The following is a 16,009-nucleotide window of genomic DNA, read 5'->3' as shown; positions in this document are numbered from 1 at the left end:
TTTTTGCACCCTCAGATTACAGATATTCAAATAGTTGTATTTCGAACAAATATTGTCTCCTATCCTAACAAACCATACATCAATAGAAAGATTATTTAGTGTATAAATCTCAATTTAAAAAAATTATATATATATATATATAGGATTAGGATTATATATATAAAATACTGTGAAAAGACAAGTAAATATGTGGTTACATATTTACATATTAAGTGTGGTATCTATTTTTTAGGTCTGCAGGTCTAATTATTAACTACACATTATAATAACGCAAGGTCTAGAGATGTGGTTATTAAGGGTACTTTAAAGTAACGATGTACTAAAAAAGGAAAAGTTTTTCTTTTGCGTTTTTTTGCATACAGACAACAATCTCCGTTCACACAAATCCATAAAAATGATTAAAAACGCTGTATTCTGCTGCCAGGCCAGTAGATGGCGATGTCACTTTGTAAAGAAACACGACGCGCCTATAGACTGAACACGTAACACACGACATCCGCAGAGACAAAAACAATCGTTTTGAAAAACTTGCACTTTGAAATCCGTTTTCAGCCATTGCGTTTTCAGTCCCTAAAATGCCATTGTCATGTAAAAAAAAGTTTCCCGTTTTTAGGTGAAAAAGATATTCATTTAACAAATGCCTAAATTTTATGTAAGATCAATTCATCTTTCAGCAAAAAACAGTGTTTAATTTACGAACTTTTATTTTGAAAGTAAGTCAACGGTATTTAACGGAGCGAAAGTCTTCAGGTGCAGAGACTCCACCCCTTTTTGGAGGCACCGCCCAGTTTGGTAGTTCACGCCCAGTGTTGGTGTTCTCCAGTCTGCAGATTTATATATAAATTCAGTCAGAAAATTCTACTTCCGACGTCCACTTCTGTTTTTTATATATATATATATATATATATATATATATATATATATATATATATATATATATATATATATATATATATACAGTACAGTTCAAAAGTTGATTTTTAATGTTTTTAAAAGAAGTTTCGTCTGCTCACCAAGGCTACATTTATTTAATTAAAAATACAGTAAAAAACAGTAATATTGTGAAATATTATTACAATTTAAAATAACTGTTTTCTATTTGAATATATTTGACAAAGTAATTTATTCCTGTGATGCAAAGCTGAATTTTCAGCATCATTACTCCAGTCTTCAGTGTCACATGATCCTTCAGAAATCATTCTAATATGATGATTTGCTGCTCAAGAAACATTTAATGTGTACAATTGTACAAAATATTTGTGTACAATTTTTTTTTCTTCAGGATTATTTGATGAATAGAAAGTTCAAAAGAACAGTGTTTATCTGAAATCTAATCTTTTGTAACATTATAAATGTCTTTACTGCCACTTTTGATTGATTTAATGCATCCTTGCTGAATAAAAGTATTAATTTCTTTAATTTCTTTTCAAAAAAATAAAAATAAAAATTCTGACCCCAAACTTTTGAACGGTAGTGTATAATGCTACAGAAGCTTTGTATTTCAGATAAATGCTGTTCTTTTGAACTTTCTATTCATCAAGGAATCCTGAAAAAAAAAGTACACAACTGTTTTCAACATTGATAATAATCATAAATGTTTATTGAGCAGCAGATCATCATATTAGAATGATTTCTGAAGGATCATGTGACACTGAAGACTGGAGTAATGATGCTGAAAATTCAGCTTTGATCACAGGAATAAATTACTTTGTCAAATATATTTAAATAGTACACAGTTATTTTAAATTGTAATAATATTTCACAATATTACTGTTTTTTACTGTATTTTTAATTAAATAAATGTAGCCTTGGTGAGCAGACGAAACTTCTTTTAAAAACATTAAAAATCTTAGTGGTTCCAAACTTTTGGACTGTACTGTATATATAGTTCTCGGTTACTAATGCTAGTGCCTACAAAAATGGAAGTAATAATAGTGAATAATTTTTCTATTATAAGTATTTCAGTGTTCAATAATGTCATATTCAAATTTAAATTTAAATTCAGTTAATATTAGTTAAATTCATTCAAATGTTGAGACCATGCATAAATCGTGTAAAAGTCAAGGCAAGAAAACTTTAAGTTTGTATGTTGGTGAAGTCTTATGTAACTTTCCCTCATAATTATTCCTTCACCTGTCACTCAATCATCATCATGTGACATTCCAATTTCCACACCCATCCCAAACCCTCATCTGTTTCCCGCAAAGCACTGAAGCCACCGGCCTAATGTTGTGTTATTTTGCCTCCTTTAAAGAAGGAATCGATGGCGAGATACTGCGGTGGAGCAGAATTATTCCGGTGCAGTGTGGCAGTTTGCAGATAAGAACCTCGGCTAAGTAATCATAAATATTAGCATGATCCCGGCGGCCACATTTGGAGATGCTCAAACTAGAATTCATCTCCCTGTTCTAAAGGAAGACCGACGCGGACATAATCCCAGTTATATCCTTTACCAAAGAGGACTTACGGATAGCCAACAACCATTGCTCTCCTCAAATATCACCCTAGATAGGCTTTTCTCTCATAGTGACGGTGGATTAAGGAGATGGACGGGTGTGTGTGTGTGTGTTGTCATGAGATGTTCGTGTTTTATTCGGACGGCAGGGAAAGCGTGGCCTTTGGTTTCTTTGTATCTGAACACACGGCGTCAGCGATAGGAGATCAGTAAAAAGACACTGCTGTTTCTAATTTACCTGCTCGCTGGCTGTGGTTAAACAGGAGATGGACTTCAGTGCAAACATTTCTTATTTTAACTCCTTCACTGCAAACCTGCACAGTGTTTTTGTCTTGCTTTTCATTAAAAACATTTTTAAATCAAGATACATTTACTGGGGAAGATATTAAAAAAAAAATCAGAAAATGATTTGTATAGCATGTTTTATATCTTTTACAACTAAATTTTATGTAAGATCAATTCAACTTTCAGCAAGAAACGGTGTTTAATTTACGAACTTTTATTTTGAAAAGTAAGTCAACATCTTTCAAGTGAAAGTCTTTCTGTGCAAAGGCTCCGCCCCTTTTGGAGCCACCGCCCACTTTGGGAGTTCACGCCCAGTGTTGATGTTCTCCAGTCTGCAGATATTTCTGTCAAGAATGTTCTAGTTCCGACGTCTGATTTATTTTAAAACATTTTTAAATCAAGATACTTTTACTGGGGAAGATATTAAAAAAAAATCATGAAAATGTATATTTATTTATATAGATGTATTCATTTAAATAGCATGTTTTACAGCTTTATTTAACTAATGACTAAATTTTATGTAACAGTGTTTAATTTAAGAACTTTTATTTTGAAATGCATCAAAATGGCTGAAGTCAAAGTCTTTAGGTGCAGAGACTCCGCCCCTTATTGGAGGCACCGCCCACCAATGTATCAAGATAAATCTACTGGGAAGATATTAAATCTTGTTTAATGAAAAAAAAAATCATGAAAATGAAGTGAGTTTGTGCTTAAAACAAGAAGAAATATCTGTCATTGGAGTCAATAATCTAGATTTCCCTTTGAATGAAGCTTATTTTTCACAAACTCACTTCATTTTTCATCTTCAGTCATTTTGCTTCTCCAGTAAATAATCTTGATTTAAGAATGTTTAGATGTTTGAACTAGAAAACAACTAAAATCTGGAGTAAGATCATTTTTCGCAGTGATGTCAGTGCAAGAATAAAGGGCATCCGAATCTGCGCTATAAATCTGAGTTCTCTGAGTCTCCCTAATTCACATCATTGACTAAAGAAGATGTTTTTCCAATTAAAATGAAAAGAGATTTGACGTATCAGTAGCTAATGGAACAACACTCGATGGTTCAAAAGTCATTTATAAGGTAATTCAGAATTTATTCATCAGTGAGACACTCATTCTCTCTCTCTAAAAACACAAAGATGAGCCGGAGCAAAAATCAATGGCGGAGAAAATAAGGGAAAGACAGAAAAATGTGTTGATTTGTCCGCATGGGCTGAATGTCTCTGGAGGGATTCATCACAAAAGATGAACTGTTCCCTCTTCCTGTACAGTGTCTGTTTTATTTCACCGTTTCCTACGCGTCGAATTCCTGGACACAATTTATTCCGCAACTATTGTATGTTTTGAATCTCCATCCCGCAGTCTCGGTCTGAACCCGTCTCTGGGAGAAAATGACATCTCCCATGAGTCTTACTGGATATGCAGCAAGTGCAAATCAGCCTCGACTTGCCCTTTCCCAGGAAAATCAATTCCGACACCCTTGGAAGTGAACCGCATCCTATTGTCCCCTGCCTGCACGCTTTCTCTTCGCTGCTGAGCAAATCTGAATCCAGTCATGGCCTTTGATCAGAGAGGACTGAGCTGGATCCTTCTAATACACAGATCTTACAGGAGACACCGGCGGACGGGTCCGTCTCGGAAACCAGGTCAAGGAATAAACCAAATAAGGAGAAAGAAATGGAAAGAACATCTTGAGGAAAAGAGAGAGTCTCCAGAGAGGTTTGTACTCTTCTCCTGAGACTGGGTGTTTGGAAATATTCAGTGTTTGCATTAATATGGACACTTTCCTGAATTATGACCATATTCTGATATTATACAGCATTTATGGACCTTCTTCTGGAAGATTCTGGAATTCTTTGCTTTCCTCACAATGGAAAACATGAAGTTCTTCCTCAGTATTTTAGCCGTTTTCCAGTACAAATATCTAAAAGTTCATTAATAAAGAAATATTTACTTGATTAAAACATAAAATAATCAAAAGTGAGATATTTGTTCCTGTTTTAAGCACAAACTCACTTCATTTTGATCATTTCTTTCAGGAAACAAGGTTTAATATCTTCAGTCTTTTTGCTTCTCCAGTAAATGTATCTTGATTTAAGAACGTTTAGATATTTTTAATGAAAAGCAAGACAAAAATAATAAGTAATAAACACCTCTTTTTGCATTTTATGTACACTAAAAACACATAAATAATATTTTTTAGCACAATTACAGCTCATGAAATGATGCACAGTCAGCGATAGATGTCTTCACACAAAGAAATAAGAGGAAGAAACCTGTTGTTATAGTTTTATTATAGTTTTTTTTTTTTTTTTTAGGTTTATTTTTTAATTTCAGTTTAGTTTTAGTTTCTTGTTATTTCCAGTTAATAATTTTAGTGATTCTACTTAAACTAAATGAAATTTAGTTTAAGTTTTTTAACTAATATTTATATTTGATCTCATTTCAGCTTTATTTCAGTTACGAAAAATGTTTTTTAAAAGTTGTACACTGCAAAAAAATTATTTTCTTACTTACTATTTTTGTCTTGTTTCCAGTCCAAATATCTACAAATTCTTAAATCCAGATGCTTTTACTAGATAAGTAAAATGACATAAGATATTTTTTCTTGTTTTCTGGAAAAAAAATCAAAATGAATTGAGTTTTTGCTTAAAACAAGCAAAATTATCTGCCAATGTGGTAAGAAAAAAACCTTGTTTCTTGTTTCTGTCCCAAACTGGAGACAAGACAAAAATACTAAATAAGAGAAGCATATGCATAATGATAATAACCCTAGTGGAAGAAACAGACAAATGAGTTTAAATTTACAATAATTCTTATTTTTATGATGAATTTTCATTGTCAGATTGAAAGTCTGGGCACTAAATGCATGTGAAAGACTGCAAAATGAGGATGAAAATGTAAAAAGATTCCTTCACATAACAAAACGTTTATTTAAAAAATCAACCCTTGGGACATAAAAGTGGCAAAAGAAAGAAACGCATAGACAGACACACACACACACATGCATCAAAAAGCACCTTTAGAGAAAATGAGTTGATTCTCAGCAGTACCTGATTCTTCTCCACAGACGCTCCACCAAATCAAAACATCTTTCGCCTTTTATTTGTATCAGAAATCACCACCGCTATTGAGTCATTCCAAACAAAATTCATAAAATGGCCATTCTCTGGCCAAATAACTTCTCTTCTGATCACTGCAACATCAATCTTCAGCCCTAAGATTGCTACAGTGGCTGCTATATATATATATATTGCCATCTCTTTTACCAAGCAATATCTTGACACATCAAGGATAATAGCTCTCCGAAGCTCTCTTCAGAAAGTGGCCGTCAGATAGATTAGCACTGATAGCTCTCAGCGGTTTCAGGCCCGAGCCGATCAACACCAGGTTTGTCATTCTCAGACTTTCAGAAGATGGCTGGAGTTTGTTGATGCAGGTCCATCTGGACCAATTCAGAAGATATTCCATCTTTTCAGCATCCATATTCCAGCTCCAACACTTCAGAAGTTTAGACTGAACTTCTGGTGACCTTTGAGCAAGAGCCGTCGGAATGAAAGCGGTTCCAGGGAACATCAATTAAATCTCGGACACGAGCGAACAAACAGGCAGGGACGGCGCTCGAGGCGCGAGTCTTTATTGTGTTGTTTAACGAGTGGATGTGTCAACACTTCTCTCTCTGCCGGCATTTATCCTGCGCTCCAATCCGTATCCTGAGAAAACAGAAATATTTACATAATTAATTACATTCCGAGTAATTAAAGGAGCAAATAAACAGGCCGGCGTTGGAGACTGATGACATATTTTGAGGAGATTTGAGGCGCTGAAAGATTCATGCTCCGGAAAAGGTGAAGGAGGCAGGAGAGATGAGAAATGTATGCAAATGAAGCAGGAATATTCAAGGTTCGGGAAGATGTCGTGTCAGGGGATTTTCAGAGGTGTGAATGAAAACATCGCTCTCAAACTTCAGCTCAACTTTCTGAGACACATTAAAATGTAACAGAGTGCATAAACTATATATATTCTTAAAATAATTATTTAAAAAAGCATTCAGCCGCAGATTCTAGATAGAGACGTTATCCAAAATAATCATTAGAATTGAAAAATAACCACAATTAATATTCAATATTATTTTGTCTAGATAAATACAAATACACTAAAAACTAAAATCAATCATTTTAAACGCAAGAACTGAATTTAGGCACCATTGTAAAAAGAAATGTCATGATCATTAAGTCATATCAACGTATGTTTTTACATTACTTTAAGCTATTTTTTATGTTAAGTCAATTTAACATAATTTAAGTTGAAATGACTTGTTCAACCAAGTTAAAAATTTAAGACAGAAACTACACTGTAAAAAAGAATTGTTGGTTTAACTTAAAAAAGTAAGTTACCTTGTTGCCTTAAAATTTTTGAGTTCATTGAAATTAAAAATTTGAGTTAATTCAACAAAGGCGATTGATTTAATCAACAGAAACTCAAAATATTATGTTATCTGACAGAAGAAAAAATGAATATGAAGTCATTGTTGGTCTAGGAAGGTGAACTGATTCTGAATTCAGTGGTAAAGCAGTGTGTGTCACAGAGAGGAAGAGAGGCTCGTTTGTGAGATTACGTCCACCCTAATGACCCTGATCATCAGGTACCATCAGTTATGGTAAATTAGGTTAGGTCGAGGGTCGTCTAGACAGTGTCTGGTGGGTTTCCAGGCAATGCTCAGTGTCAGCGCCCTCATTCCCGGTCAGCTCGCGGTCAGTTTATTCTCTCTGGTTTACCTGCTGGAGACTGAATCTATTCATTGTGGCTGTATTTGGCAGAGCTCAATGCATTTAGCACAGTGTGAGAGTTCTGGTGACGCTGCCAGGCAGAAGCGGTAATGAGAGGTGGGGCTGCTTACAGTAACACTCCACTCACATTAAAGCTATCATTCTATTTCCTCTCTATTCTATTATCCTCCACTTCTCCCTCTGTGGTGATTTGGTTCTCAGTTTTTGTCACGAAATCTTTTAAACTAGAAACACCTTTGATCAACACCACACAGAGGAAAAGCTTCTGTCATAAAGAGCGATTCAGCATCATTTTATGGATTTAGATTTAATGAAATCATTTGTTTTAATTCATTTTTAAATGAATTAAACAGCTCATAAATATACTTTATCACAAATTTTTAATAATTTAAACATTAAAGTATTATGCAAACATTTATGACATTTCATTGCTTTTTGGCAAAAAGAGTTCTTTAAAATTGAGTCAAGAACCCTAGAGTTCTACATAAAGTGAATCTGATCGTTGTTGCCAAATGTTGCAGCTTAATAGTGTTGAATCACGAAAAAATATTATCATTTCCTCAATTAGCAGATGTTTTTGTCTAAAGGAACCATGTAACGCATCCTTTTTAAAATCACAAATAAAAAAATGATAATAATCAGGGTTATATTAATGTTATTTATATTCATTGTAAACATGGTAACCTAAAAATGTGTTTAAAAAAAATCTAAATAGAAATAGAAAATGTAATTTAAACAACCTAAATATATTAGGTTACACCAACAAAACTTAATTTCAAGGTAAGATCAGTTACAAATGCAGGTTACCACTTTTATTATAGCATATATTTTATTTTATTTTCTCAGTTTTCATTTTAGCAATTTTGTTCTCTTTTTTGTGTTATTTCTATCTTTAATTTATTTATTTCAGCTTTAAAAATTTTAGTACTTCAACTTAAATGTCTTATTTCAAGTAGTTGCAACATTTCTGATTTTTGTTTAAGATTTCCATCTAATATTCATATTTTATTTTATTTTATTTCAGCTTTATTTCAATTAACAACAACTGATTTTAATAGCTTTTGTTTTAGTTAACAATAACAACACTGATAATGTTTTGGTTTTTCTTCAAAACAAGAACATTATGATTCCGTATCTAATAATATTGAATTAATAATTCTAAATTAGAGAGTTACACATCTATAGTGGTCATCATGCATCAGAGGGCTAAAAATTGTAAAAAGTTAGTAAAAATGTAAATAACACAATAGCAGAAATGCATAAAATTTTAAATATTTTTTAATTAATTAAAATAATTATTTATATATTTCTTTTTATACTGGGAAATGTCTTTTAAAATATGCACAAATAAATAAATAAATTTTAGTTCCAGTCTAACACAGCTCATATTCTCCGTCTTTCTTTTGTTCTCGTTGGTTTGTGTCCCACAGACTGCGAGTGTGTTTGGCAGCGGCGGGGAGGGTGAATTAGAGAGGTGAGGTCTCTGGCTGGCATGAGGAGAGGGCAGGGGTAAACTGGACAGGTTGCAAACTGGCAACCAAGGCCAAACTCCCAATGTCAGTTTGGATCAGAGCGGACGGGCCCCGGTGACATCTGTTCAGTGGGTAAAATAGGCCATTTCTGGATGCCAAGGCACTACGTGTCCGAACAGAATAACCTTTAGATTGCTGCACACATGCAGTTACAGATACTCACTAACAGAGAAGGACCAAGCAGCTTCACTGGTAAATTTGGACACAGAAATAAGAATACTAAAAATAAAATATAGGCAGTGCCTATTTGAATGTAAATAGCAACATAAAGTTTTCTCTTTGTTAGTGCAAATAGCAGGATTTTCTTTAGAGGCTATTTAGAAATATTGGCAGATACTATTTGCACATCTATGTATTGTAGTATATTATTTTATTATAACATATTCAGTAAGCATCTCGCTATGCCTGTATTCATTGTAACCCCTCAGTACCATGGTACCATCAGTGATACCATTACTGTACTATGGTACTGCCACAGGGCTTTTTTGTAAGCCTGTCTCTATGAAACTTCTCATCGATCACTGGAATCATCCAAGTACACTTCCTCTTTTTTTGTTGAAAAAAAAAATCACTAACAGCATTCTGAGAGGCCTCTATGATTTATAGATTATGCATTTATTTCGTTTCCTTTCGGAGTGTTTGTGATCTCTCGCTCCCACCGCTCTCGACTCCCACACAGAGACGCATCACATTCTAATTGAGAAATTTAAATGGTGAAGGACAGTCCATGAATTAATCATGCTCAAAACTCGATAGAAGGTCTCGCTTGCACTTTGCCCCCTAAGATCTGAACTCAAAAACACAAAATCACCCAAAGCTATATTTAAGAACATATTAATATTCTCTTTCTCACAAACACTTTTAGACCTGCTCAGTGAGTGTGAAACCCATGAGCTCCAGCTTAATCCATGCAGAAGAACAGTCCACAGACACATACTAGATGAATGAATGACAACAGAATACTTCCAAAACTGTAATACTGAAACAAGAATATCTAAATTGTAACACTGAAACAAAAATACTTCCTTAATTGTAACACTGAAACAAAAATATATAAATTGTAACATTGAAACAAGAATGTCTAAAATGTAACACTGAAACAAAAATATCAGAATTGTAACATTGAAACAAGAATTTCTATCATGTAACATTGAAACAAGAATGTCTAAAAATATCACTGAAATGAAAATGTCTAAATTGTCACATTGAAACAAGAATACATCCCAAATTATACAATTGAAACAAGAATACTTCCCAAATTGTAACACTGAAACAAAAATGCCTAAATTGTACCACTGAGACAATATCATTGTATATCACTGTAACATTGAAACAATAATATTGAAACAATAATATCTAACTTGTAACACTGAAACAATAATGCTTCCCAAATTGTAACATTGAAACAATAACACTTCCTATATTGTAACACAGAAACAAGAATGCGTCCAAAATTGTAACACTGAAACAAGAATACTTCCCTAATTGTAACATTGAAACAAAAATGCCTAAATTGTAACACTGAGACAATATCCTAATTGTAACACTGAAACAATAATGCTTCCCAAATTGTAACATTGAAACAATAACACTTCCTATACTGTAACACTGAAACAAGAATATCTAAATTGTAACATTGAGACAAGAATATCTTAATTGTAACATTGAAACAAGAATAATGTAACATTGAAACAATAATATCTAACTTGTGACACTGAAACAATAACACTTCCTATACTGTAACACAGAAACAAGAATATCTAAATTGTAACATTAAAACCAGAATAACTAAATTGCAACACTAAAACAAGAATGTGTCTCAAATTGTAACACTGAAACAATAATGCCTCCCAAATTGTAACATTGAAACAATAACACTTCCTATATTGTAACACTGAAACAAGAATATCTAAATTGTAACACTGAAACACACATATTCTGTAAAGCTGCTTTGAATCAATATACAGGTGCTGGTCATATAATTAGAATATCGTGAAAAAGTTCATTTTTTTCTTGTAAATTATTTTAAAAAATGAAACTTTCATTTATACTAGATTCCCTACATGTAAAGTAAAACATTTCAAAAGTTTTTTTTTTTAATTTGTTGATTAGAGCGTACAGCTAATGAAAGTCCAAAATCCAGTATCTCAAAATATTAGAATATTTACATTTGAGTTTCATTAAATGACCATCCCTACAGTATAAATTCCGGGTATCTCTTGTTCTTTGAAACCACACTAATGGGGAAGACTGCTGACTTGGCAATGGTCCAGGAGACAATCATTGACACCCTCCACAAAGAGAGTAAGTCACAGAACGTCATTACTGAATGGGGTGGCTGTTTACAGAGTGATGTATCAAAGCATATTAAATGCAAAGTTGAATAGAAGGAAGAAATTGGGTAGGCAAAGGTGCACAAGCAACAGGGATGACCACAAGCTTGAGAATACTGTCAAGTAAGGCCGATTCAGACACTTGGGAGAACTTCACAATGAGTCAAATGAAGCCGGAGTCAGCGCATCAAGAGCCACCACACTCAGACATCTTCAGGAAAAGGACTACCAAGGCACTTCTGAAACAGAAACAACGTCAGAAGCATCTTACCTGGGCTAAGGAGAAAAAGAACTGGACAGTGAACAGTGGTCAAAAGTCCTTTTTCAGATAAAAGTAAATTTTGCATTTCATTTTGAAATCATGGTCCCAGAGTCTGAAGGAAGACTGGAGAGGCACAGAATCCAAGCTGCTTGAAGTCTAGTGTGAAGTTTCTGAAGTCAGTAATGATTTGGGGGGCCGTGACATCTGCTGGTGTTGGTCCATTGTGTTTTATCAAGTGCAAAGTCAATGCAGCCATCTTCCAGGAGATTTTGGAGCACTTTATGCTTCCATCTGCTGACAAGCTTTATGGAGATGCTGATTTCCTTTTCCAGCAGGACTTTAGCACCTGCCCACAGTGCAAAAACCACTTCCAAGTGGTTTGCTGACCATGATATTACTGTGTTTTATTGGCCAGCCAACATGCCTGACCCCTGAATCTATGGGATATTTTCAAGAGAAAGATGAGAAACAGTCGATCCAACAATATACAGATGATCTGAAAGCTCAATAGTGCCTCAGCAGTGCCACAGGCTGATCACTTCCATGCCACACTTCACTGATGCTGTAATTTGTGCTAGGAGCAAGTCATTTGCTGTAATATGTGCTGCCGACCAAGTATTGAGTGTACAAATGAACATACTTTAAAGAACTTGAACTTTTCTGTTTTGAAAATCCATTTTTTGATTGATCTTAGGAAATATTCTAATATTTTGGGATATATTTTGGGATACTGTATTTTGGACTTTCATTAGCTGTATGCTCTAATCATCAAAATGTAAAAAAAAAACTTTTGAAATGTTTTACTTTACATGTAGGGAATCTAGAATATATGAAAGTTTCATTTTTAAAAATAATTTACAATAAAAAAATGAACTTTTTCACGATATTCTAATTATATGACCAGCACCTGTACTGTGAAAAGTGCTATACAAAAAACTCGAAGTGAACTGAATAATGAAAAATGTTGTTGGCAGCAGCTTGGCACTTTATAAATACATGTGGACCATGACTTGAAGATCTGTCGTTCTGAGTCTAATTGTTTTATTTTTTACCTTTTCTTATTTTAGAGGAATATATAACTGTATGATATAAGACAGAAAGAAAGAATTGCACCAATATATAGTCCTGTCCTTTTCTGCTCTATATCTTCCATACTTTTTGAATGCTGGGAAGAGATTATTCTCATTCAAGGTGCAGCAGGAAGAGAAGCTCCTGAAGAGATAGGGCAACAAATCCCATTCCCTCGCCATTCCAACAGAACATGTAATAGCAGCAATTGCTTTTACGGTGAATGACTGTAATAATACACTCCTGTTACCAGTCAATAGCTTCTTTGAGCGAGAACACAAAGTCCTCACACGCAGTCTGCTATCTGTCTGATGGACTTAGTCAGCTTTACACGGCTCCTGACAGGAGATTATTGCTCAAATGGAAGGATGGAAAGAAAGGCGTTAGGAAAGGTTATCAAACCCGGCTGACCTCTGCTTCAGTGTAACATAAAGGAATGACATGAGAGGAAATCTCTACATTGAGCTGGTTGGTGTCACATACAGCACCTGAAATTAAGACACCCACTGCTCAGTTGTGTAACGCTGCAAAAAATAGAGTATTTTTGTCTTTTAATATCAGAACTTAAAACAAGATCAATTTGACACATTTGAAATTACAGTTTAAATGTTTTGATTATATAGTAAACTGGTGGTGAATGAGTGCATGTGTATTGTGAAAGCAATTATGTATTCATATGTGTGTGTGGCTTATTATTGTTCTTCTCTGAGCTGTTATATGCTAATAAAATGCTTTTTACAAGCCAGATTTATTATTTTCCCACCATGTCTATCTTCCCTCTGTGCTTTTTGTGTCCTTGCCTTCCCTTATCATTTTCTCTTTGTTCTGAAATCCAAATTCATTTAAATGATTCAGACAAAAATCCAGACCTGAAAAATGCACTTCATTAATTCATTTATTCATTCCCTTTTTGTGTGTTGTTCATCTACTATTTCACGGTCCCTTTATATATGTATATATTTTGCTGAGTTAATAATGGACTTTAGCTAGATTCCTATCATGTGCCGATCCATTTCCCATCACACTAATCTGTGCATGAGGATTTTCTCCTTTGTAACTCCCCTCGACTGCTGGCGGATGCTAGAGAGCCCGTGCAAACGCTATATATGAATACAGACACTAAATGGAAATCATGTCTGCCATCCATCATATGTAGATGTCAGCCTGCTGGCACTGCCTACTGGAGCTGTCAATTTAATCTCTCTGTTTCCTTAGATACTCCAGCCCAACGCTGTTAATTCTATTATCGCACAGAACACTGGAAGTATGATTGAAGAGTGTGTGCATGCTCTCCGTGATATAGACACGGAACCGCATACTAGTACACTACTACGTTTAGTATGTGGTTCCGAATTTAGCAACAGTAATGATCGAATCAGCATCTTTACTTTGAACAAATCGATTGAGTAAGTGATTCAATGACTCATTCATAAAGGCAGTCCATTGTTTCATTACAGAGTGAATCAGTGTGTTTGAACGAATCGGTTTAAAGGACTCATAAAGACAATCTCATGTTGCCACCTACTGGCGTAAAATGTAACCTGCAAAAGAATCACTGAAAAATACTCACTATTAATACACAGACCGGGTATATTATGGGTTGGGGTGGTATATATACTTTTCAAAGAGGCCACTTTTACAGAATGTATAAATGACTTCTGATATCATTCAAATATAAATGACTTTTATATATGGTTGTGGTTTGCTATTAGTGGATCTCATGTGAGTGACAGGTTGCCCCGCCCTCGTCATCAGAGAAGAGAAGAGATGCTGCAAGAGGGAGGGGAAGTTATTCTGATTCAAGATTATAAGGGAAAATAGTAAAATGCTAGTAAAAATGCTTTTTTGGAACTAAGTTTAAATGTTGGCGACAAAGCCTTGGTTGACATTTTTAACAGATGGATGGATAGAACAATAAAATGGAGGATGGATGGATGGATGGATAGAACAATAAAATGGAGGATGGATGGATGGATGGAGCGATAAAATGGTGGATGGATGGATGGATGAATGGGTGGATGGATGGATGGATGAATGGATGGATAGAACAATAAAATGGAGGATGGATGGATGGATGGATGGATAGAACAATAAAATGGAGGATGGATGGATGGATGGATGGAGCGATAAACTGGCGGATGGATGGATGGATGGATGGATGGATGAATGGATGGATAGAACAATAAAATGGAGGATGGATGGATGGATGGATGGATGGATGGATGGAGCGATAAAATGGTGGATGGATGGATGGATGGATGGATGAATGGGTGGATGGATGGATGGATGGATGGAGCGATAAACTGGCGGATGGATGGATGGATGGATGGATGGATGGATGGATGGATGGATGGATGGATAAAATGGTGGATGGATGGGTGGATGGAGCGATAAAATGGTGAATGGATGGATGGAGCAATAAAATGGTGGATGGATGGATGGAGCGATAAAATGGTGAATGGATGGATGGATGGATGGAACAATAAAATGGCAGATGGATGGATGGATGGAACAATAAAATGGCAGATGGATGGATGGATGGAGCGATGGAATGGAGCGATAAAATGGAGGATGGATGGATGGAGCAATGGATGGATAGATGGATGGAGCGATAAAATGGCGGATGGATGAATGGATGGATGGATGGATGGATGGGTGGATGAAGTGATAAACTGGTGGATGGATGGATGGATGGATGGATGGATGGATGGATGGATGAATGGGTGGAGCGATAAAATGGTGAATGGATGGAGCGATAAAAATGGTAGATGGATGGATGGATGAATGGGTGGATCGATAAAATGGCGGATGGATGGATGGAGCAATGGATGGATGGATGGATGGATAGAACAATAAAATGTAGGGCGGGGCTTGATTTTGTCTGTGGGGAATTGATTGGATGGTTTGGTGGTTTGCTATTGGTGGATCTCATGTGAGTGACGGGTTGCCCCGCCCTCATCATCAGAGGAAGAGAAGAGATGCTGCAAGAGGGAGGAGAAGATTTTCTGATTCAAGAACAAGGAACATGAATTGAACACAATACTGATGCACACTGATAAACTCTGCAATATTCCATAAAAATAAGAACTGTCCATTTTGATTTCATGGTGACTTTAAAACTCCTACAATGCCAAGGCACAAATTTGCAAGTTCATGAGATGAATACTCCACACTATTTTCCATTCTCCCTCCGACATGCACATAAAACAAGCGTTGACGTTGGAAAAGGACAGCAGAGGGCGTCTCCATTGCTCCTGAGATGATGCCCGATCTTGTCTTGAGAA

At 35.1% G+C, this 16,009-nt stretch overlaps 1 long non-coding RNA gene across 1 annotated transcript in view; it reads right to left on the bottom strand.

Annotated features, from left to right (window-relative positions):
* Nucleotides 1-5,709: 5,709 nt before the first annotated feature.
* Nucleotides 5,710-16,009, bottom strand: part of LOC125274657 — a 100,705-nt gene continuing 90,405 nt past the window's right edge. The window contains exon 3 of the long non-coding RNA XR_007186308.1: nucleotides 5,710-6,453. This is a non-coding gene — a long non-coding RNA (uncharacterized LOC125274657). The remainder of the gene's footprint in view (nucleotides 6,454-16,009) is intronic.

This window comes from Megalobrama amblycephala, linkage group LG9 (assembly GCF_018812025.1).
Source record: "Megalobrama amblycephala isolate DHTTF-2021 linkage group LG9, ASM1881202v1, whole genome shotgun sequence".
In the NCBI taxonomy this organism is placed as follows: domain Eukaryota; kingdom Metazoa; phylum Chordata; class Actinopteri; order Cypriniformes; family Xenocyprididae; genus Megalobrama; species Megalobrama amblycephala.
Note: the sequence above shows the minus strand (reverse complement) of the source record. Positions and strands in the feature narration are given on the sequence as shown.